The sequence below is a fragment of the Gymnodraco acuticeps genome, unplaced genomic scaffold (genome assembly GCF_902827175.1).
Source record: "Gymnodraco acuticeps unplaced genomic scaffold, fGymAcu1.1, whole genome shotgun sequence".
NCBI lineage: Eukaryota > Metazoa > Chordata > Actinopteri > Perciformes > Bathydraconidae > Gymnodraco > Gymnodraco acuticeps.
In genome coordinates, this window is record NW_022990771.1 from 258,529 (window position 1) to 281,574 (window position 23,046).

Consider the following 23,046-nt stretch of genomic DNA (forward strand, 5'->3'; position numbering starts at 1 on the left):
AAACACAGACCATATTACGTCCAAAACACGTTGTGCATTGTTTCTGATAGCAACGTTTCTGATAGGGCCGTGGGTGTAAAGCCAGGCCACATTTCCGATATTACGTCATATCGGACGCAAATCTGGATCAGCTCCGTCCGAAAATGGACGAGCTGCGGATCAACACTATAGCCCGTTTTGAGTACCGTGAGTCGGCTATTATGGTGTTTACTGAGAAGTGGCTTCATCGTGATATTCCCAAGTCTTTGTGTGAGCTGGAGGGTTTTTCATTCATCCACTCGGATGTGCTTGAGACTAAGACCCTGTATCTGAGTTTAGGAATCACAATCAGAAACAGGTTTATTACCAGGTAGGTTAACACCTACAAGGCATTTAATTGAGTGTTTTGGTGCATACATAAAAGTAAAATTAAAAACACAGATAGAAAACTATTTGAAGAAAACTATAATAACATAAACAAATATAAAAATATATAGTAAAAATATAGCAGTATTTACATTGAATCTGGTTGAAATAGAATTGGAATAAAATATGTGCATTAATGAAAAACAAGATATTGTATACATTGTGTGCATTAATGTAAAGCATAAAGCCTATGATGTGGCTGAGGTAAAGTGTCAGTGGGGGTCTCGGGCCTTGTTAATGAGGACGGTAGCGGAGGGGAAGAAACTGTTCAGGTGAGAAATATCATTATATAACAAGATACAACAATATTATTCTCTGCACTGTTTATATTCCACCCAGTGGGAACGCAGCAAGTGCAGCAGCTCAAATCACTGACTGTGTTCACCAGCAGCTATTACACACTCCTGACTATTCTATATTCTATCATTGCAAACTTGAACTGCCACTTCCCCGGTTTTCAACAATACGTTAAATGTGAGACCCGGAAGGATAAAACTCTAGACAAATGTTACGGCAATGTGAACAACGCATATGTGAGTACAGCCAAACCCCCGCTTTCCAACTCAGACCATAACACTGTTCATCTCATACCTACCTACAGAACGGTTCTAAAACGTAGTAAACCACAGACCAACACTGTAAAGGTTTGGACTATTGACAGCATAGAGTCTCTTAAGTACACTATGAAGGCAATTACAAGTATGACTCCAGGTAAACAATGTCTCTGTACCTCTGATGACCTGCAAAAAGCTAATTAACTGAATGACTTTTACATGAGATTTGAAAGGACGTCTCTTCTCAATGTAGAGACATTTTAGAGACAATCTCTGCTACTGACCAGGACGCAAGGGTGGTGATTGACCCTTTTAAAGGTCCAATCACTTTTCAAGCACACCTGTACTAAGAAGGCCACATTCCATATATTCCAAATACCATTCCTCCTCAAAACATGGTGATCAGCATGATGTTTCAAACCTCAAAAATCTGTGGACCTTCACACCACCCCCAGCCTCTGGAAAACATCAATAATAACACTTGTCCCCAGAAAACCTTGTCTAAAGGTAAACAATGATTTTAGGCTTGTTTTCATTGTCATGAAATGTTTTGAGAGGACCATGGTGCCGCTTCTAAGAAAGAGGTAGATGTATCTTCCACCCTTTTCAGTTTGCCTACACGCAGGGGCGTGGCACAGACGACGCTCCAAATAGCACCACACACCTGGTCACTAAACACTTGGAGGACCCCCAGGCTTATGCACGCCTACCGTTTGTTGATTTATACGGATAAGTGTAATTCCTTTTATTTGAAATGGTATTTTTCTTTTCTAACCAATCACACTCAGCACGTCAGGGTGAACAATGCCCTCTCAGAGCCCCGGACAGTCAGTACGGGAGCCCCCCAGGGTTCTGTGAACAAGAATCCATCCCGATAACTATATCACCAAATTCTCAGATAATACAGCCATCCTTGGCTTAATGTTCAAAGGCAGCATTTCATCGGCTTACCACTCTGAATAGAGAGATGTGTGCAATGGTGTGAATTCAACCATCTTGTTCTGAATGTGAAGAAGACTGAGGAGATGGTGTGTGACCCCAAGGCAGTGAGTGTGACCTTAGGCAGAGTTATGGGTTATCCACAATGAACCCATAACTCAGGTCCGCTCCTAAGTAGATGATACACTCAGCTGGAAGGTGCATGTTGAAGGTCTCGGTTCCGAGAGTAAGAACAAAACATGGAAAAGCAGCGTTTAGCTATTATGCCCCGACAATCTGGAACAAACTGCCCGAAACATGCACGTCCGCAGAGACTCTTAGTATTTTCAAATCGAGACTGAAAACATATATTTTTGCCGCTGCTTTTAATTGAGCTGATCATATGCGCACTGCATGCAGAATTCATGTATTGTATAACTGTTGTGTTTAATTTATTATCTTTGCTTTTTAAATGCCTCTTGTAAAATGCCATTATATAATGTGTTTCTGCTGTATTTATTCTTAAACGTCTTTTATTTTATTTTGTAAAGCACTTTGAATTGCTGCGTGCTGAAAGGTGCTATATAAATAAACTTGCCTTGTGCTTTAGACTTCAACAGCGGTTGTATTTCTTGCGTAGACACAGGACTTACGGAGTCGGGCAGAAGTTCATGTTACCGTTTTATCATGCAGTGTTGGAGAGCATCATAAGGTATGGTATCACTGCCTGGTACGGTAACTCGACAGTGCAGTCAAAGTCACAGATCGCTCGCCTGCTACAGACTGCTATGAAAATGATGGGGGTTAAGAAACATTCATCTCTCAAAACATATATGAGCAGTCCATTATTAGACAGGCACAACAAATTGTGTCTGATCCCCCCCCACATTCTCCACCCAGAATTCCAGGTCCTACCTTCTGGTAGAAGATTCAGTCGCCATTGTCAGTAGGTGCGTCTGTGTATGTGCAAACGGTGTATGAGTGATAATATGTTAATGTATTTTATTGTTAACTATGTTTGCATACGTACATGTACTGTATGTGGAACTGCAGGACGGAGCCCAGAACAATTGTCCTTACGGGGGCAATAAAGTATATCGTATGGTATGAGTGAAAGCAGAAACACATGTGTTTATGTACATTCAGGCCCTAACTCTCACTTAGACACCACAGTGTGTGCTGTGCTCCAGCATCTTTCACACACCATTGGTGAAACTACACAAACACCACTGACCTTAGAGATGGCCTGTCTGACACCCATATATGGAATGCATCTTGTGGCTTAATAACAACATCACTCACTAATTTTGATGTTACAGTACAGGGAAAAAGAGGACATATTCAAAACAAAACTAAAAATAGAACGTGTCTATGGCTTTTGTCCATTTAATGTACATCACCTTAAAGCCATTTAAGCAGGACAATAATGACCAAATATAATAAATAACAAGTTTATTATTGTAATCAGACAACAGCGATGAAAGTTATGACAATGACCATAATGGTAAGGAAGAACTACAATGTAACTAATGAAAAGTAGCACATTAATCATTATTCTAAAACCAGCATCACCGTGCAGCTTCTAATTTAGTTAATTTTGTGAAGATGTTTGTCTTTGAAAGGTGGTCAGCTCCCCTGTGGAGACATTTATATTTACACGCTATGGGGGTGACACATGGTTTCAATAGGGTAGAGGAGAGGGAGAGACCAAAACTGCAAAAATGAACTGAGAGACAGAATAGCAGAGCGTTTGGAGAGCTCAGGTTGTCTCTGAACAAAATGTGCCAACAGAGACCTCAGCCTTTTCACTGATGCCATGGCAACGTGCTTCCTGCTTTTCGTGGGTAAGAAGAATCAGGTTTCAAAACGATAACAATATTCAATGTGTATGTGTGTGCTTGTGTATTCATGCGAAACATTAAACACGAGCAACAGTGTCAAATGAGCAGGACTGTTTAATTTGGGATTGACATTTCATCCAAAGCAAGCTCCTGGGCTCCATTTCTGATATATTCATGAGGATAAAACATCCCTATATATGAACAATCACCTTTGATACCAAGTTCTGAAAAAGGAAACTTTAACCTGTTTTTCCATTGATCTTCAGTGTTTTAAAGGTAGGGTAGGTAAGAATGGAGAAACCAGCTCGAGTGCGCTAGAATTTGAAAGTACGCAGCCGAAAAAAATCTGCCTCTTCCTTCAGACTTCAACACACACGAACGCGCACATGACCAATGAGGGCACGAGCCTAACATAATTGGTCGTGCTTTTTACAGCGCCACGGCTTCCACAGATGACATTTTTTTATGTATTTATTGTCAAAGCATTTCATATATTCATTGCTATCGGGATGTTAAGAGAATTCCATGGAATATAACAAGTGCTTCTGAAGTGAATTACCTACCATACCTTTCAAATTCCCTTCTCGATGTCATCTCATCACTCAGCCCATATTAACATCAGCATTGTTAGAGATACTGGAATTGTTGTGCATGTGACAATCAGAAACCTTAAACTTGCATTTCATCTTGACAGAACATGTTTCACTGTTCCCATCTGGGAGGCCACGGCCACAGGCTCTGATCACATTGTGATGCTTCACAGGGATCCCAGCAAATACAAATGAGAGTGGTGTACTTTATGTAAATACATTTAGAAAATGTCCCCACAAATAAAATAACCTAGTCCCACTTCTGAAGCTACCAGAAGCTCTGACCCTGCATTCACATGAAGGTCACTGTTTTAGAAAGATATTTCACACAATTACTGTATCAAGAGACTCTGTAACTGATCTGTTGTCCTAAATGTGAGCAGTAAAATCCACTCGGGTTTGGCAACTAGCGCAGAGTTGAACTATATATGATACTTAATATTAACAAGTTCTCTTTCTCTGACCTAATGACTAAGAACTTGTATTATCCTCGTAGTAAGGTTCCCAATCAAACAGGTGCACCACAGCCCTACATCCCAAGTAGTGCAGAGGAAAGGGATTAATCCGGACTAGAAAAGGATTTCAGCAGACCAATGTATTATCTCAGGAATGGAAATATACTGTAACGGTACAAGATATTAAAATCAGCCTAAAGCATAGAAGAAAAACAGAAAGACCTCACAATGTATTGCTAATCTCTTCGGACGTGAGCCCAGGCCGTGTGGGTGTCTGGACGAGAAGCGCTCGCTTGCTCATTCGCTCATCTGCTCAAAGAAACTGGGCTGCGGCTGAAATGTGTTCTCTTCCTGCCATATTTGCTATTGTATACTCCCACATGTAACCCCCTCCTCTTATTCACTCATTCTCATACACTCCCCTTCTTGCAGCAGTCCGGCTGTCACGTTTCCAGCCCACTCATTGCCGTTCCTCATGTAACTGTCAATGCACACTGGGGGGCAAACATTACATAAAGACATCTGGGCCCAACTCATAGGTGTGTGAGTGTGTGTATGCATTACTTAAAGTATATAGTTAAACATTATTATTATTATTTTGTGAGTTTAAAATCTCAACAACGGTAATAAATAAATAAGCTTAAATCAAACAAAAGGGTATAAACAAGACAGAAAGAACACAATGTGAAGGATCCAGTCCCCGGTGTTTTGTCTTCTGGCAGAATGTCTTTAGTTCTGTGTTATTCCAGCTCCTGAAGAAGCACCCACCCGACTCTGTGCCATCAGCCATGCTCATTTATTTTGCGTATTTTTGTAATAGTCTTTAATAATATATAATAATATTATAGAGAGGAAGAAGAAAAGGAAAGACTGGCAGGAATTAACTCTATCCTAATAGAAAGGTACAGACACAGCAGCATTAAGCCCAAAGTCTCATTAGTAATGACAGATGCTTATGATTCACAGATTCATACCTTCTGTTTATCTGACAAAGATTTAGGACAATTTGAAATACAAAATGATGTTTACCACACATTGTGCTGCTCACAATGTGTCTGGCCTTGGCAGTGGGGTGTCACTGTGGAACTGTAGACTGAAAAGGCATAGTTACATTAAAACATTCCTTTGACACTTATAACATTACTTTGCAAGGCACGCACAACCAAAAGAAGTCTATAAAGCAGAATTTGAGGACTGTTTCTGTGCTCCTACAAGATTTTTTGTAACTTTTGGAATTCATGTTTATATTTGTTATCACTCATGCATATAATGTGTCCTTCTCTTTCAAATTCACTACTGGTCGATCTCAGTCTATGAATGGCACACTAGGCCTCAGAGTGGAATTGTGCAGCTGTTGCAGAAGACTACACACACATCCATATTTGAAAACAGCAACAAGTGACAACAACTGCTGTTGCGGTTTCCTTTTTCTGCCAATGATCATTTATTATGGAGAAAGAAAAATATAAAAGTGAATATTATGAAGCAGATGGACGTGGAGCTAGGACTGGTATGGAACAACAGTAAACATGAATATTGAAAGGCTAAGTCAATCAACGGCTAAATATTCATCTTTCGTTGTGAAAGCTACACTGACACGTATATATGCTTTAAAGAGCAACTTGCAGGTTAGACACCAGTGAATAAATGTGTGGGAAAATGATGAATACACTAGATTTTCCCAAAAATATACATAAATATACACTACAGTGACATCTGGCGTCGTTTTTGTAAGACATTTTTACTTCCGCATAAAAAAAGCCTCCCCACGTGACCTCCCGCGGGGGAGAGCTAACATATGAATAAACATGGATCACAATGCTAGTTTTGACACAGAAGAGGTTGAAAATATATATTCGAATGCATATGATTATAATGATGAGCCTGCTATGCGTCCAAGAGACCAGGAGCAGCCAAGGATTAGAAGAAATAACGGCCATCGGAGAGAAATGGAGCTGTGGTGTGAGGAGAACCAGTGGAGAACAGAGCAGCTGTCTTGGTGAGTGACCGGAGTTAGCTTCAGTTAATGTTAGCTAACGTCACATCACAACATTGTAAAGTTAGCTATCATATATCAGGCTATAACTAAAGTAGTATTGATAATATAGTAACGTTACTGGCAGGATGTGCTGCAGGGAGGTGGATGTACCTCGCACAACGCACCCAGGAACGAAAGCAAGCTCCGGTCCTTTTCCCTGTTAGGGAAACTGTGGACTCGATGTCCTGACAGGTTTGTGCAACCTGCACAAACTCCAGCTCACCATGATTACAAATGGTGAAATGCAATGTAAAATTACTGAAAAAATACCAGCTCACTAAATCACAACCGCTCAAACCAACTACAAACTACTACCGCGGATTGGGTAGAGAAGGAGTCCGAGAAAGTTGCTCCCCCATGTGACGTAATATGACGCGTTTGACGTATGACGTCAGTTTTTAGTAGCAGAGCTCAAAACGTCTCCTTCCTCCTCTGAATTCCTGCCCTTATGTCTTGTAAAACATATCAAATCCTGCATTAACTTTTTTAATTGTAATTTTCAGGCAAGGTTAAGCATAAATGTAGTAAAAAAAAAAACCTGCAAGTTGCTCTTTAAGCTAAGCCACATATGAAGCTGGCAGAATGACATACAGATAAAAAGAGATCACCGTTAAATTGCACAGCTGCTGCTCCATCAAAACATGGTGCCCCTTGGGGTACATGTTCCACACTGACTTTGAGAACCTTTGTGATGTTGACAGAGGTACTCAAATAGGTTCTTTGCTTTTCAGAATGTAGCAATTTACTTTGCCTCTGACTGTATACATAGAGTATCTTTGGGATATCGTAAATGGTGGCATCCATATGTCACAAAAAAGTATTGTGGCTAACACATTGCAGATACATTTTAAGTCCTACACTAATCTCACATGCTTATGCATGAGTTGCAGATATGCTGTGGAAATAATTGACATAAATCAGTTTGTATGTGAGTTCAAAGACAGAAGCACCAACAGATATTTTCGGAAAGAATTGCCATACAAAGAAAATCTCAAATCCCTGTACATACCACATGTATGGGCTTAACACTATGGTTGGCACCTTTTTCATACAGAAACTGATTATCACCACATAATATAGCAACAATGAGGTCAAACCTGTGTGAGAAATTCAACTCAGAAGTACCCTCAGGTTTATTGTTTCACTTTATCACTAAATGGAGCTGGTGCATTTTCGGATGAAGACTGTGAAAGATGGTTGAAACCATTGAATCTTGGATATTTAAGACTTCCATGCTCTAACTGCATGCCTATATTGGACAAAACATTTAATGAACTAGAATTTAAATACATTACAGTAGGTCTGCTCAATGCCTGACAATGTTTGTATTGTTGAAAGAGTTCACAGTGGTGCTGCACAGAAGCTATAAACAGCAAATGCATTACAGACTCCACTGAAATCCTGATTGTGTATGAGTTAACATGAATCTTGCTCTATTTAGCCCTTGAGCCGATCACCAGATTGTTATACACAGGCAGTTTGTCTTTGTCTTTCTATCTGACCTTCATTGAGGGAAATAATGCCAGACGGACAGACAGATAAACTCACAGGGTTGAATTATAACAACCAGATGGTGTGTACAGCTCACATTTGAATGAGAGGTTGCATAGGGATGTGGTTTACTAGGCAGTGAAACAGAAGGATGCTCTACTGATGAAGAGCAAATCCTCAAAATCATTTTTTATTTAACCTCTATTTAACCAGATAAAAGCATTGAGATACAATCTCATTTTCAATGCTGCCCTGGCCAAGAAGGCAGCAACGTTACACATAACACATTTACACAAACATATAAAATACAGAGATCAAAACTAAGTAAACAAAAAGACGAAAAGCAGTCACTACATTGTGCACATTAGGACAGTAAGAAAGGTACACTACTTATTACTGCAAGAGCAGCTGGTGGTAAGGACTTCAGACAACTTCAATTTAAAACATGCTATAGGGACAAGTGCCCTCAGTTTGAGGTTTGATTGAAGGTCATTCCAAGACCATGGACCATAATAAAAAAGACTTCTTTTTCCAGCCTCAGTCCGCACAGCAGGAACCTGGACCCGTATCCAGGCACTGGATCTGAGGCTGTGAGAGTCACAAACTGGAGCAAATCTGGCACATATATACAGTGGAAGCTTACCTAAAATGGCTTTATACATTAATAAAAACCAATGCTGCATCCTACGCATACTAAGTGAGGCCAATCCAGTTAGGCTATAGTGTGCAATGATGAGTCCTATAGGGTGCATCTGATATAACGCAGTGCAGCATGGTAGAGTGGGTCAAGTTTGGCCAAAACAGTGGGACAGGCAAATCTATAAATGGTATCACCGTAGTCCAGCTGGGACAGGAATAAGCCAGAGACCAACCTTTTACGGGATGAAGTTGAAAAACAACATTTAAGTCTGTAAAGGAAGCCAAGAGTGAATTTCAATTTCTTTGTTAGAACTTCAATGTGGTGTTTGAAGTTGAGATTACTGTCCAACCAAAAGCCCAGATATTTGTAGGTATCGACAAACTCAACAGAGATGCCATCAATGGTGTCAATTGAGAGGCAAGAGGACGCTGACTTGGGAGCAAAGAGCATTGCTTTGGTTTTCTTACTGTTCAATAGCAGTTTGGAATCAAGAAGCACATGCTGCAGCGTGATCAAATCTGATTTTAAATTGGAAACGGCCATATCCAGAGAAGGAGCACATGAGTATACAATAGTGTCATCAGCATACATATGATAGGTAGAAAATTGCATCTGATTACAAATATTGTTTACATATAATAAAAAGAGCAAGGGCCCCAAAATAGAGCCCTGTGGAACTCCCTTCTCCAAGGTGACAGGGTCAGAGACAGTCCTACCCAACCTGACGCATTGAGTAACTCCAGCAAAACCAGCAAATGGCATTATGACCGAAACGAGACACCAACATAACATTAGACATAATGTGGTGATCTAGTGTCAAATGCTTTGGCTACAGTAGGTCAATAAACAATGCAACACAAACAGATTTTTTATCCAAAGCAGCCTTAATATCGTCTAAGACTTTCAGACTGGCAGTCACAGTACTGTGCTTTGATCTGAATCCAGATTGCATAGGGTTAAGGATGTTGTTTGAATTTAAAAGTTTTAGCTGAGTAGAAACTGGGGACTCAAGAATCTTTGATAACACAGAAAGATTTGAGATAGGACGATAGTTATTTAACTCCGTGGGATCACCAGCTTTCAAGAGGGGCGATACCAGAGCTTGCTTCCACACAGCTGGCAGTGTGTGAGTGGACAGGGAGAGATTACAAATATCAGTTACTGGTTGTGCGCCGCAATTTTTAAAAAGAACTGGTCGAGGCCGTTAGGCCCGGCAGACTTTTTAGGATCAATTGATTGCAAACCCTGTAAGAATTCAGAGACCGAGAAATAAGCTAAATCAAAAACAGGGGAGTTCATCTCTTGACTAGGGCTGTGAGTACGACCATGTAGAGAGTCATGACTTTGCTCATCAAAAATGTGACCAGCCTTTTTGAAGTGAGCATTGAAAGCATTAGACATACCATCTGAATCTGAAATAAAAGAATCACTGACCTTCAGTTTTTGTGGGAAACTAGAAACCTTCTTGTTCTGAAGTGATTTAATTGTTTTCCAGAACTAAGAATGGTCATTAAAACAATCAGTGGGTAAGCTTTGATCCTATTAAAAATAGGATCAAATGTAAGAGGATGCTATTATAAAACTGAAACATCAACAAAGCCGAATCATGTGGGTCCAACCTCACAACAGCGCTATAATTGTGCAGTCCACATAGCATAACACTATTACATTTACTGTGCATACAATTACATTAGTACCTTTTTGTGTATTTTTTGGTAAAGCTGTAAACTGTTGTGTCATGTGACAAAGATGAACAGGGGATAACTCTTAAACTCAGTGATTGATGTATCCCTGTGATCCCCTGCATACGTTTACTTGAAAAGGAATATTTATTGACATTAAAATATATGTTTTATTAACAACCTGGCAACAATGGGATAAAGACAAAATATGACAAAGACTGTGTAATGGAATCATCACATTTAAAGCCGGCATTGTTTTTGATCTAACACATCAGCTCAGAGTGAATAGCTGAGATGAGTCACAGGTCAGAGAGCAGCATCTGACCTGTCGCAGATGTCATCAGTCAGTCATCTATGGACTGTAGGCTCACTCCCACACACGAGACATGAATGCAGTGACAGTACTGTCATCCAAAGATTTCTCAAAGAACATCTTGCGGGCACAGAAACACTCGGTTAAATACATATTGGCAAAATATTGGCCTCACGTTCAAATACATTCTGCAACACTTGCTTACTGTAGCAAAGCTAATTCGCATCTTGTGGAATCCGACTTTGCCGAACTTTGACCGTAGAAATCGCATATCTGCATATCACCCTGTCAGGCGATAGTTACCTGCCTGCATCCGCCCATGTGGGACCGTGCCCTAAAACATGACTTGGATTTGATACTCACTGCCATGCCTGTCAGTTACTAAAGGCGGAAATCTAAACAGGTGGAACTGGGAAGGGTGAAGATAAAAAATATGAAAACAAATGTTGGCAGCAATTCCATGGTGAGCCACACAACAACTCAAACACTACACTCACAAATGATCTGCCCATGAATGTGTGGAGTGAGGGGGTGTTCATCCTGAAGGCAGTGGGCACTGCAGCACATCATGTTCCCCTGCTCAGGCTGTCAGCCCTGTGTTTGTGGGAAGCCTGAGGCTGGCAGTTCCATGGTCCTGTTTGATGTCAGGAGCAGTGGAGCAGCTGCACACTGAGGGGGGGTGGGATGCTTTGACCTTTGTCTGTGTTCTAGGGTTCAATGATATTTCATGTAGGACATACCTTGACATTTAACTGTACAGTGGGTGGATTTGTATTATTCACAGGACATCATGGAAATATAGTTTAAGCATTGGTTTTTAAGTTTGCCTAATATGGAGCACCCCAGTGGCTTTATGGTCTAAAGACTGTGACGTCCTGGGTTCAAATCTGGCATGTGTTGCATGTTGTCCCTCTGTTAAAGTTCCTTTAACATCTCAAGTCTTCAAATATATTTGGAAAAACTTGGCAATACACAGAAATGCGACGTATTTGCTTCGTTCAAGCAGGGGTCTCAGCTAGTTGGGGTAGCTGTGTTCGTAGTTTCAATGAGGAATGCCAAAAATTCAAACTATCCAACCTGGAAAAACTGAGCGACAAAAGTCCATGTTTTATGTGGAGGTTTTTCAATACAATAGTTATTCAAAAAATAAGAATAATCTTGATCCCAGTTATATGTAGAACCTTGTTTGAATCATCTAAACTTTTAATAACTGCAGTCTAAGTAGTTACCTGTAGTTAATGATACTTTGCACAGTATTATTGGATTAGGGTGGATCCCATAGTACCCCCAGCTCTGATGGGATGTAGTGTTATGGGACTGCCCCAGGATTCTTCCAGAGGGAATATCTCCACAGGGAGGTATCGAGGCAGTATTGTATCAAATAGCCAAACCACCTCAAATTGCTCTTTTGAAACCGAAGGAGCAGCAGTGGTTCTTCTCTAAGGACTTCCAAATGTTTGAGCATTCCACTCCACTGCAAAGACAACTCAGTTGCTTTTATCCACAATGTCATGCTTTCAATTATTATTCAAACTCATGATTATAGTCAAATTGATCACAGGCAAGATGTCTGAGCAACATTGAGTCAAGGACCCTTATAGATAGACCAACAGCAGACAAAACAACACCTGGAATAATGGGGCCCCTTCCTGGCCCCCAGATAACAATTTAGACGTGTATCTAATTAAAATGTTTACATATGCGAGTGCTTTGAAAGTAGATATTAAATGTTTTATATCATGCTAGTCCTTTAAAGCACTGGAGAGAGGTCTTATTCCGTATTGATGTTTGGCATTTCAATTGTTGCAATGTAACACCATAGTTGGCTTACATAATAATGTCATTGCTATTTACAACACATTTAATCCAGTTTCAAGTCTATTTATCACAAATCGGTAACCTTTACATTTCTTAACTAATATTTTTTAGGTTTACCTTTTAATATTCTGACAACTTTCAAGTGACTAAAGAATGGAACAACCACACAAATGTGTTGGCTAAGAAAGCCAGAACCACTCATTTATGTTTACAGCCTGTAACAAAACCTGATCTGAAATAAGATGAGCAGCATTATATATATAGCGTTTCATTCAATGTTTCTTAAAGCACAGTTAAGCATACTGTAGCTCACAAGCTACTCACTTGAAATCAAATCTATTATGTTGATAAGTTCAGTTTTTGATCTGATATGAACAGTTGAGCTGATGTGAGGTGATCAGCTGATCATTTCTCTGAAGAACAGTAGTTCACTCTTGAATACAGACACCAGCCGTAGAGGGTTCATTAAGCAGACAATAGACAAACTTTCATTTGAGTCATCACAAAGATATGCCCACTGGTGATGTTTGTTATTTAACCAGCGATGGCAACAGGCAGCTGAAAATGATAAGCCTGTCATTTACACACTTTGCATTGCTCTAAGGCAGGGATGGGCAACTTGGATGGTGGTGGGGGCCACATAATGTGTGTACTGGCCACCAGGGGGCCGCAGATTCACTTGGAACACACACACACACAAATTCCATGTATTGTATGTAATTATTAACGAATATACTAAATAGGGATGCCAGCGATTATTCGATGTTTCCAATATTCATTACAGCCTCCATAATCCAAAATTATTTTTAAAATTCGATTTTATTTATATATTTTTTTATTGTTAATTATGTTTTTGTTTTCTTTCCTGGCTTAGTTTCAACCAAAATATAGACTAATGCTAATAATAGTATTAATAATTGTAAATGGCCATTGGTCACACCACCAGTTTGTTTTACTGTAAACTTGGAGGAAGCCAGCAGCGCAGGCTGCGCAGAGTGCAGACTGCTGCTGCCTGCTGAATAATCCATTAATATTCGCCAGGGCTCTCCGATTTTGATCATGGTCAGTTTCTGGCATCCCTAATACTAAGTCTGACATCTTCATTGACATTTTACAATCTTTCAGGGACCATCCTCTAATAAGCTCACTAAACAAATATCAGTTCACAGAAATGTTATTTCATTTTTAAAAGTGGCATGTTTGTATTGAACAGGTTATTTAACAGTGGAATAAAAGTATTGTAAACTATTGGAAAGCACGGAAAATGTGTGCGCATTGAGATTAACCATTAGATGACATAAACATGAAGTCATGAACTCTAACCCAGACATTAGTTGTCTAACTTGAACCTAAGACACTTGTAGCCAGTCTCTGCATTCCCCTTATTCCACAATAAGGGGAGTGTCAACACAGACACCTGTCAGCCCGCACTCTGCTGTTCCTCAGCGCCACTCCCCCTCCCGCTGAAATTATGAAAGAAAAGCGTATAGTAATCATAGATAACACGGCAGGGTCCGTGACAGTTTGTTTTCATCTGATTTCAAATAAACAAACTCTTGGTTTTTAGAATATTAAACTTGTTTCGCCAAATTCTAGTGGACGGTATCAGTACCACAAGTATCCCCGGGGCCGCCATTTGCCCATCCCTGCTCTCAGTGGCGTTTTTATATGTACAAAAGTGGTGGGGCACAAAACACTTAGATGTCTATAAGCTTCTGCAGTGAGGTTCATGGCTGGTGAGGCACTGGCACTGACTCTTCAGGTTTACAAATATTATATTTTGACCTAAATCAAAATATAATATTATTTTCAAAAGCTTTTTTTGTCTGATGCTTCAATTAATTTTAAACAGACAGTTCAACAGAAGGATACCCAAAAAATGTAATTTTATCATTTAAATATTGAATTGTTCTCTCTTAGTAAGATCCCATTTTCAATAAAATTGCAGTCTTACCTTGACATGAAGATGAAGTCCATTTGCCTATCCTTCTGGACAAAAATCTCTATTACTTTTTTGTAAAAGTCCTCCTTATGTTCTTGTAGTTTCTAAAGTCTATCATAAATCTGATCTAATCAATAGATTTATGATTCGAAAATTATAAAAGTAGGGTAGACATGTGGATATTATCCGGCTGAACAAAACGTGCATTTATCTAACAGGTTTGTTTCCCAGAGATCTTATTTGGAGCTATTTTCTAAAATCCTATGGAGAAATATCATTGCTTTTTTGTCGAGGGAAGCCATGCGCAGCTTACTTCCGGGTTTTAGGATGCGTCACTGCAGCTCTCTCGTCTGCTCTTCACTCACCACACTTTTCGCGGCACACGTACTTACAGCCAATCAGCTCTGAATGATGTGAGATGACGTATGATGGGGATGGCAGCTCTATGCCCCTATGGTCATTATTTTATTGCCACACACATTAAATAGGAAAATACTCTGAGCATGCGCAGTGTAGTTTTTACAATCACCGTTCACTTAGACAGAGAGAGGGAGGGGCAGGATCGGGTTTTGTCCCACATGGCTCTAAACAGCTCAATAGGCACACACTGTAGACACTAATTAGAAGAACACAGACTAAAACAGCAATGTACAGACGAATCAGATGATTAAACATGATCTTAAAATATATTTTATATATTTTTTAATTTATTTTTTGCATTTTGTTGTAATCATTATTTGTAATACTTTCTGCTGACACTGGGTGGGGCACAGCCCCACCTGCCCCTAATGACCATAATAACATAATACACAAATCATCCATTCCTAGAGTGTACTGGAAAATCTAGTGGAGCAGGTCTTCAGGTGGAAGCAAACCAGCTTTTTAGACAGCTAACTTGTATATGGGAAACGAAAAAGCAAACAAAAACCAACAGATATGTTAGAGTTATATAGCTTGGCAGTGAGAGTAAAAGTTTCCGCCATATCTAACAAGCAGTGAATACAAATGTTTTATACCTAATCCTGCTGGGGGTTTCAGAACTGGAACCTGTCAAAACATACATTTGGTAGGAGGCCAGTCTGTGCAGTGTATCATGTGAGGTGTTTGCCGACAGATGTATATGTACAATCAATGTAGGGGATGACTCAGGAGCAATCACTGCTGCCCTTATTAAGATACATTCATGGTAATAAAATCAATCTTTGCCCCTCTGATGTATGCAGCTGTTTTGTAATACCAATGTGGATGTCTCAGCGATGATATCTCACAACTACAGAAAAGCTTTAAAACTCACCAGGTGGAGAAGATGTGGACACCTGCAGCCCGGAGGGGGGGGGGGGCTCACTCTGTCTAGTCTCTGGGTTTGATGTGTCTCTCTCTATACAACACTGACCCGAAAGTGAGCAGCACCTGAAGAAAGATTAGAGACCCATTCTTAGTATTTAGTTTTACTGCTACACTTGAGGCCTCTTCGGTTGCTATGACACGAGTCAATAGACTGACTTACTTCACCATCAGCAGCCAAACCCCCATAAACTGTGCAATTCAGCCGTATCTTATTAACACTAATGCACTACTCTCTATATTGTAATATAAATGTTGTTGTGGTATTGTGGTAAAACATGCACGATTTTCACTTTCTGATTATATAAATATTAGTATTCTATTTTGTTGTATCTTTTATTGGACAATTTAGGTTAACTTATTATGTTTATAATATACGTTACTTTTGTATGTATCTTTTTATTGCTTATTCTATTCTATTCTATTTTTTATATGAATCTTTCATTTAAATTCATTCTCAAATGGAGCGACTGTCACAAAACCTCACATTCCCCCAGGAAAAATGTGTGTGTATTCTGCAGTATGTTTGTATCAATACATGTGTGTCGACACATGTACATCTGTGGTTGATAGTGGATGAGGGTCACGACCTGCAGACCCAACAGAAGCTCTCATTGACATCAGAGGGAATACATGGAGGAGACACTAGGGCTGCTCAATTCATCGTATTTTAATCGCAATTACAATTTTGGCTTGCAACGATTATGAAAACATAATCAAAATAAAACGATTATTATTATCATTATTTATTTTTATTTTATTTTTTTAATAGTTTTTTCAGTTGAATTATACTTAAAGTTCAGGGTAATCAACTGTTAAAAACATATTGTTCAAATGTTTGTTTTCAATAAATGGATGTTTTCAAAGTAAATGGATAATGGTTTTTAATAATCGTGATTTCAATTATTGACCCAAATAATCGAGATTATGATTAACCCTAACCCTAACTGACTGAAGCTTTGATTAGGTCACTGTACTCTTATCACAGCCAGCTCAGACCCTCTCCTTATGAGATTATAGCACGGCAGGAAAGGAAACCAAAGCACAAGACATCTTAAGCAAGGGATCATTTCAAAGATGATATGAGAAACTTCCCAGCCCCCATGCACTGCAAGGTGGATCATCTGAAAGTGGGTGGACAGCATGACCCATATGTGATGGGATTTGGGGCTATTGTCGCAGACCCTGCTTTTGATTTCAATCATAGAAATGGAAAGGTCATTTGCATCATTTTTTGTTATACTTAGAATAAAAAATCTTGACACCCATAGAAAATAGCATAGTGTACTGTACTTGAGGCTCAGTTTGACAAAGAGGTTCTTTTAACAAAAAACATAAGTTTTATTACTCCATCATAATCCCCTTGGTAAACGTTGACTAGTAAACCCTACCTCCAGTGCTGATTACAGCTATCATCATGTAACCCAAGTGGAAGATGATGTGTGACCTGCCCCAGATGTTACCTCATCTGGCTACATGCTCATGTAATAAAACAAAAAGAAATCTATTTTGAATACCCATCAAGGGGGTGCTACCACTGCTTTCTTGTTATTGATCTTCACATGGCCAGATGTGTTGCACTAAACATATCAAACATGTAATCATGCTGATGGAGGTTTTAGGAGGCCCACTGAATAACTGTTTCTGACTGTTGAGGGAAATGGTGACCTCAGAATGTTTAACCACACTACCAATCTCCCATTGTGAATAACCATGTAGTCACCTGTGTCTAAGAAATTAGGCTAGTAATTATAAAAGTATATAGAGTGTCCCTTTTAATTAAGGATATGAGATAATTATACAAAATGTATCTGCAACCTCTTTTTAAAGTGTAAAAGACATTTGTAAAAAGCCAAATAGGTTTTTGTTTGAGAATATATGATATGATGTATTCTGCTTATCTTCGTCTTACATCTTTGTAAACTGAGCATTTCGGGCTCAAAGAAGTTGTCATGAGCATTTTTTGTAATCTTTTTTGGATATTTTACTGACCAAACGTTTTAGAGAAATTGTTTTCTACATTCAGTAGATGTATTGTTGAGGAAAAATGAAATTATAAAAAATGTCTTCAAACAAACCCTGGAGTAGTTTGTTTTTCAACATACACATAATATATACAATCTTATTTAAAGAATGGTGACCAACATACCAAGCGGGTCCTTGACATTGCTGTATGGTGGACACAATGTAATGGTGAACTGTTTCTAATTGACCTTAGAGCTATTTCTCATCAACAGACACACTCTCACAAGAAGCTGGTATTGGCTTGGCTATCGCTCTAGTATCAAATACTAGTTAGTGTAATACACACAATATATTCTAATCAAAGTAGTTGTTACCATTATAGAACATTTGATGCATTTGTATAAACAGTGAGTAAACAGAGTTTAGGTTAATTTATGCTATTTTCAAATTGATCATGGCCTCTTTTTCTGACAGCAGTTGTTGTGTTATCTTGTCCATAAGTGAGACATCTCTGTAATGCAGAAACGATTAGGATTCTGAAAAGATTTAATTACACAGCATAAACTTCAGTTGTATGTGATGTTATGTATTGATGAAAGCAGCAGTCGTAATAACAAAGGAACAACGGAAACTCGGCATCACCAGCCAGAGGACAGGCGGCGTTCTGCTATAGAAGCTCAACTAGCATAGCAAGCTAACATGCTAAGTTTTTGGATACACCAAAACAAAGCAATAAACGTGACTGTATGGTGACCGAATGTGCTACACAAAAACTAAGAAAAGTGTCGTTAGTTTACACTTGTGTACTTCATTTTTATAAGACTGCTTTAATTCTAACCAGGTAAAGAATACGCCATAACGTTTTCCAGAGTTTACAATACCATAACACAGCTAACGTTTATATTCAGTTAGTTAAATTAGGGTATGTAAGAGCAAACCAGCCAATAAGATCTGTAAACAGCTAACCTTAGTCAGGATACGCAACGCTTAGGTTAGAGATGTCTCCAAAAGTGGCTTCTTCATCTGCCGGTAACTCGGTTAACCACAGAACCAGGCTCAGGAACACATGTACCCCAACAAGTGTCAGAATGTAGAGTAGGAGCAAAGATAGCATATAAGAAAGTGTGCTGCGTCAGAGGAAAGCGGGATTATCTTCCGGTTTTCAAAATGATATCTGATATGAGTCAAGGGCCGTCGGAAAAGGCCAAAAGTTTACCACTAGACACTTTTTAAACCATACCACGGATGGCAGTTTGACACATTGACATTTAAAATATTCACTCTGCTTATAAGCAATCTTTGGAATCCGCATCTATATGTGTAGTATTACAAAAAAAAAGCAGAGTGAGCGCTCTGTCTGAATCTTTATCTGTAGCAACCTCAAACTGAATTGTTCTCTATTTTCTAGATAAGACTCTAGCGCCATCTAGCGGACACACGGGGAAGTTGGCAAATTCTTCATTCATTGTAATTTAATCTGATAAAACTAATATGTTCCTGAGGATACTTTTACCAATTAAACCTTTGATGATTTCATTTTCGTATTTATGAATAATTAAAAAATGTGTAGTGCCATAACATTTGTTGCCAACATAGGAAAACGGAATACTTATCACAAAATAATACTCACACATGCTTTAACATTTGTATTACAGTAACACCTCTGACTGAGTCTGAGTAAAATATATTGTCTAATCCAGGACTTTGGTACAGTATCATTTGTGTTTGTTTTTATATAGCATTGCATGGGCACAGGTTCAGGGGACCAATTGGTCACGGGGTCTCTTTGCCAGAACCTATGTTAACATTTCTTGTTTAAAGTCACAGAGCTCAATTAACCAGGGCTTTTCCCCAACACAATGCTATTCAACGTTTGTGTGTTTTGTCTTTTATTTCACTTCATTTTGAAGCTGCACAGCACACTGAGGCTACAGGGATGTTTCATTAAAATACACTAACATAGTAGAGCAATGAATTCTACATTAAGAGAATGCTGGCCTAACTTGATGGTTTCTTTGAATACTTATATGATACCTGTGCAACTTGGGACATTAAAACTGCAAAGATGTGTTGTCCTATCAATTAGTCAATTGACAGAAATAATACCAAGAATATAATTAGTAATAATCAATTGATCACTATAGTATTTTTTTTAATGCAAATATACGTTGGAGATTGTTTATTGTTTATATTTTTATATATTTCCACCACTGCATATTTTTTGCTAAAATAAGACGTTTTTGTATGTATAAATTCCTTAACTGAACATATTTCTGGCATTTGGCATAATTGTTGTCAGAAGTATAATAGAAAAAAAACATTACATTTTTTAAACACATGTAATATATATACAGTACATATATAATGCAGGACATGGCACATATATTACACCAACAGGTGGCGATCTAGTGCTGTGCTTCATGTTCCCATCTTCTGAGTGTCACTTTATCTCAAGTTGCTCTGCCAAAATAGGACAAATTATGAAACAATGTATTCATTTTATTGTATCCATCCTGTTCTGCAGATGTTTGTTTAGTCAGTATAATTACTGCAACTGTTGCCAAACTGCACATCCTGCATGATTTACTGACTTGAATTATATCTCTTTACTCCATCTCACCATCCCTCTCTGCGCCGCGGCTTTAGCTTCTTGCAAATTTGATTTTCTAGGTATTTTGCATTATATACATCATACAAAATATATCATATTAGATGTTTGAGTGTGTAGTATTTACCTCAAATATTGTATTTATTTGACTGGTCCCTATTTTGGTAAAGCAGGTTACCCATAACCAGGGCCGGTTCTAGCCAATGTGATGCCCTAGGCGAGATTTTAGCTGGCGTATATATTTTTATCTCTCCAGTTTAAAACTATGTTTTTGGTTTACTGTCCTATAGTATACATTGGAATGATTTCAAACCTGTTTATCCCAATAATTATAAAGGAGTGCCTTGGAAATATTTGTTTATATAAATTGTGATCAAAACGTTTGAGACCCACTGAGATAACTTAGACTAAAGTGAACTATCTAAACACTGAGAGTCCTTTACCTCACTGAGCCTCTCAGTCTGACAGGAGAGCTCTCCTCCACCCTGGTTGTAGAAACATCTTCTTCTTATATCCGTTAGCGCAGCTAGCACCAGATTCTAATAACAACAGCGCCGGTACTGGTGCGCCCTCTCTCTCTCTCCCTCGCTCGCTCCCACGCTCGCACTTTGGCTGTGAACTGCGGGCGCCTGATAAGCCAACATCCCCCACTTTCATCACTTGCAGCGCCCATCGTACAGGGCAAATGAAAAGAGTAACCGGGTTGAAAAAGGTGTTACATTTACTTAATTATGAATGTTGTTACATCAAGGCCAAAAATTAGGATGAGCGCCAACGGTCAAAAATGTTTTCTTCCCTCCCAGAGCTACCAGCGCAGCGCCCCCCAGATCTGGCGCCCTAGGCGACCGCCTATGCCAAAAACCGGCCCTGCCCATAACCCGTTCCTCTGTTTGGATCAAATGATAATGCTTATTCATCTGCAGCCCTTTTCAAAACATCAACAACACTGCAGTGGATCACATATACTGTACATCTGTCACCATTTTGATATAGTGAGATGTTCTTCCCTCGCCCATACATCAGTCGGATCCGTCTATAAATGTGCTCTCACTGCTCTACTCTAATGAGTAGAGAGGTATCAACAAGAAGTGATGCCAGGCCTAGTAATAATTCTGCAGGAATACTAATGGGGGCATTTGAAGGGTCAGAAGACATAACACACTGTCACGTGCCCCTCACATTGTGCTTTACTTCTCAGGCACCACTGTTCTGATGAAAGAATAAAAATACATGTTTTAATAATAAAAAAATTCAGATGTTTGTTAATAAAAACCCAAAACATAGATGTGCCAATGCCATGAGCTGATCTGATCAACTTGTTATCATGGAACATATCTATGCTGCATAATTGAAACATTGTCTTCAGAGAAAATCTCTGTAAGATGGTCAAATAAATATAAAGATGTCCTCATCTATTGTGCAGCAGAGCCACAACAAATCCACTTTATGTTCAGCTGAATCTTACAACTGTTAATCACAATTAACTAGCCATTCAAACATTGAATTAATGAGCAATTGTGGGCAAAATGACCATTGACCTCAACAAAACCCACAGAAAGAAGGCAGAGATTTCTATAATAAGTCCAGCTGATCAGAGGAGTGTCGGGAAACAGCCAAAAAACAAAAGAATGTGTCCAGAGGGGGGGATTACATTTATCAGGCTGCAGAGCTGCATCCACAGAATGGATCAGAGCAGGATGAATCACAGAAAACAGGCTTAGCGGAAAGGGAAGGAGAAGCCGAGGCAATCTGAATAAGAAAAAAGTAAATGTATAAAATAGGACAAAAAAGTTTTTAATTATTTCTGTTGTATTTGGGAACATGAAATTGCTAATTATGTCAACAATGATTCCGTAAAATTGTTATCTCCAGAAAATATTTGCTCATGCCTTTAACGCTGTGCAGCATTTTTAAATGAATTAATTAGGCGATCACAGTAATTACTGTTTATATTGTTGTTAATGAGCCCAAAGGCAAGCGAGCTGCACTCATCCAAATTACACTCATGAGGCACGGAGCCAAGAAGAGGTCCAAACCAGCGAGCGGCGTGTCTGGTAAGGAGGTAACCAACAGCTCGCTGAATTACACTGAAACATTTCCTTTCCTGTCACCTACACATCTTTCCCATTCATTTCTGTCATTGATGAAAATCCCCCCCCCCCCCCCATCTGTCAGTTGTTCTGGCATTTACTGTCAGCACCTGAAGCACAATAGCGGAGCATCATAATGGGAAGGTCTTATTGTAAATATGATAATTTCATCAGGTGCTGTAATCAGGTTTCTGGGTGAGTGACACACACAGATCCCTGCCTCACAAATGTCTGTCCTTTGTTTTTGTTATTAGTGAAATGTCAAAGAGTGACATAAACCGTACACTGGTGTCACACTGTTTAGTTTGCAATGAGGTCAAAACACTTTTGTCCTGCAGCCACACATGAGACA

The 23,046-nt window shown here is 39.1% G+C and overlaps 1 protein-coding gene across 2 annotated transcripts in view; it reads right to left on the reverse strand.

Annotated features, from left to right (window-relative positions):
• LOC117556919 (neurocalcin-delta A) overlaps positions 1-19,102 on the reverse strand; it is a 115,750-nt gene extending 96,648 nt beyond the window's left edge. Inside the window, exons 1-2 of one of the 2 annotated variants that reach the window (XM_034232517.1) lie at positions 18,963-19,102; positions 15,982-16,097 (exon numbers count right to left, since the gene is read on the reverse strand). The gene's annotated coding sequence lies outside the window, so the exon portion shown is untranslated. The remainder of the gene's footprint in view (positions 1-15,981; positions 16,098-18,962) is intronic. The other variant, XM_034232518.1, reaches the window with a different exon arrangement.
• Between the last annotated feature and the right edge of the window lie 3,944 nt (positions 19,103-23,046).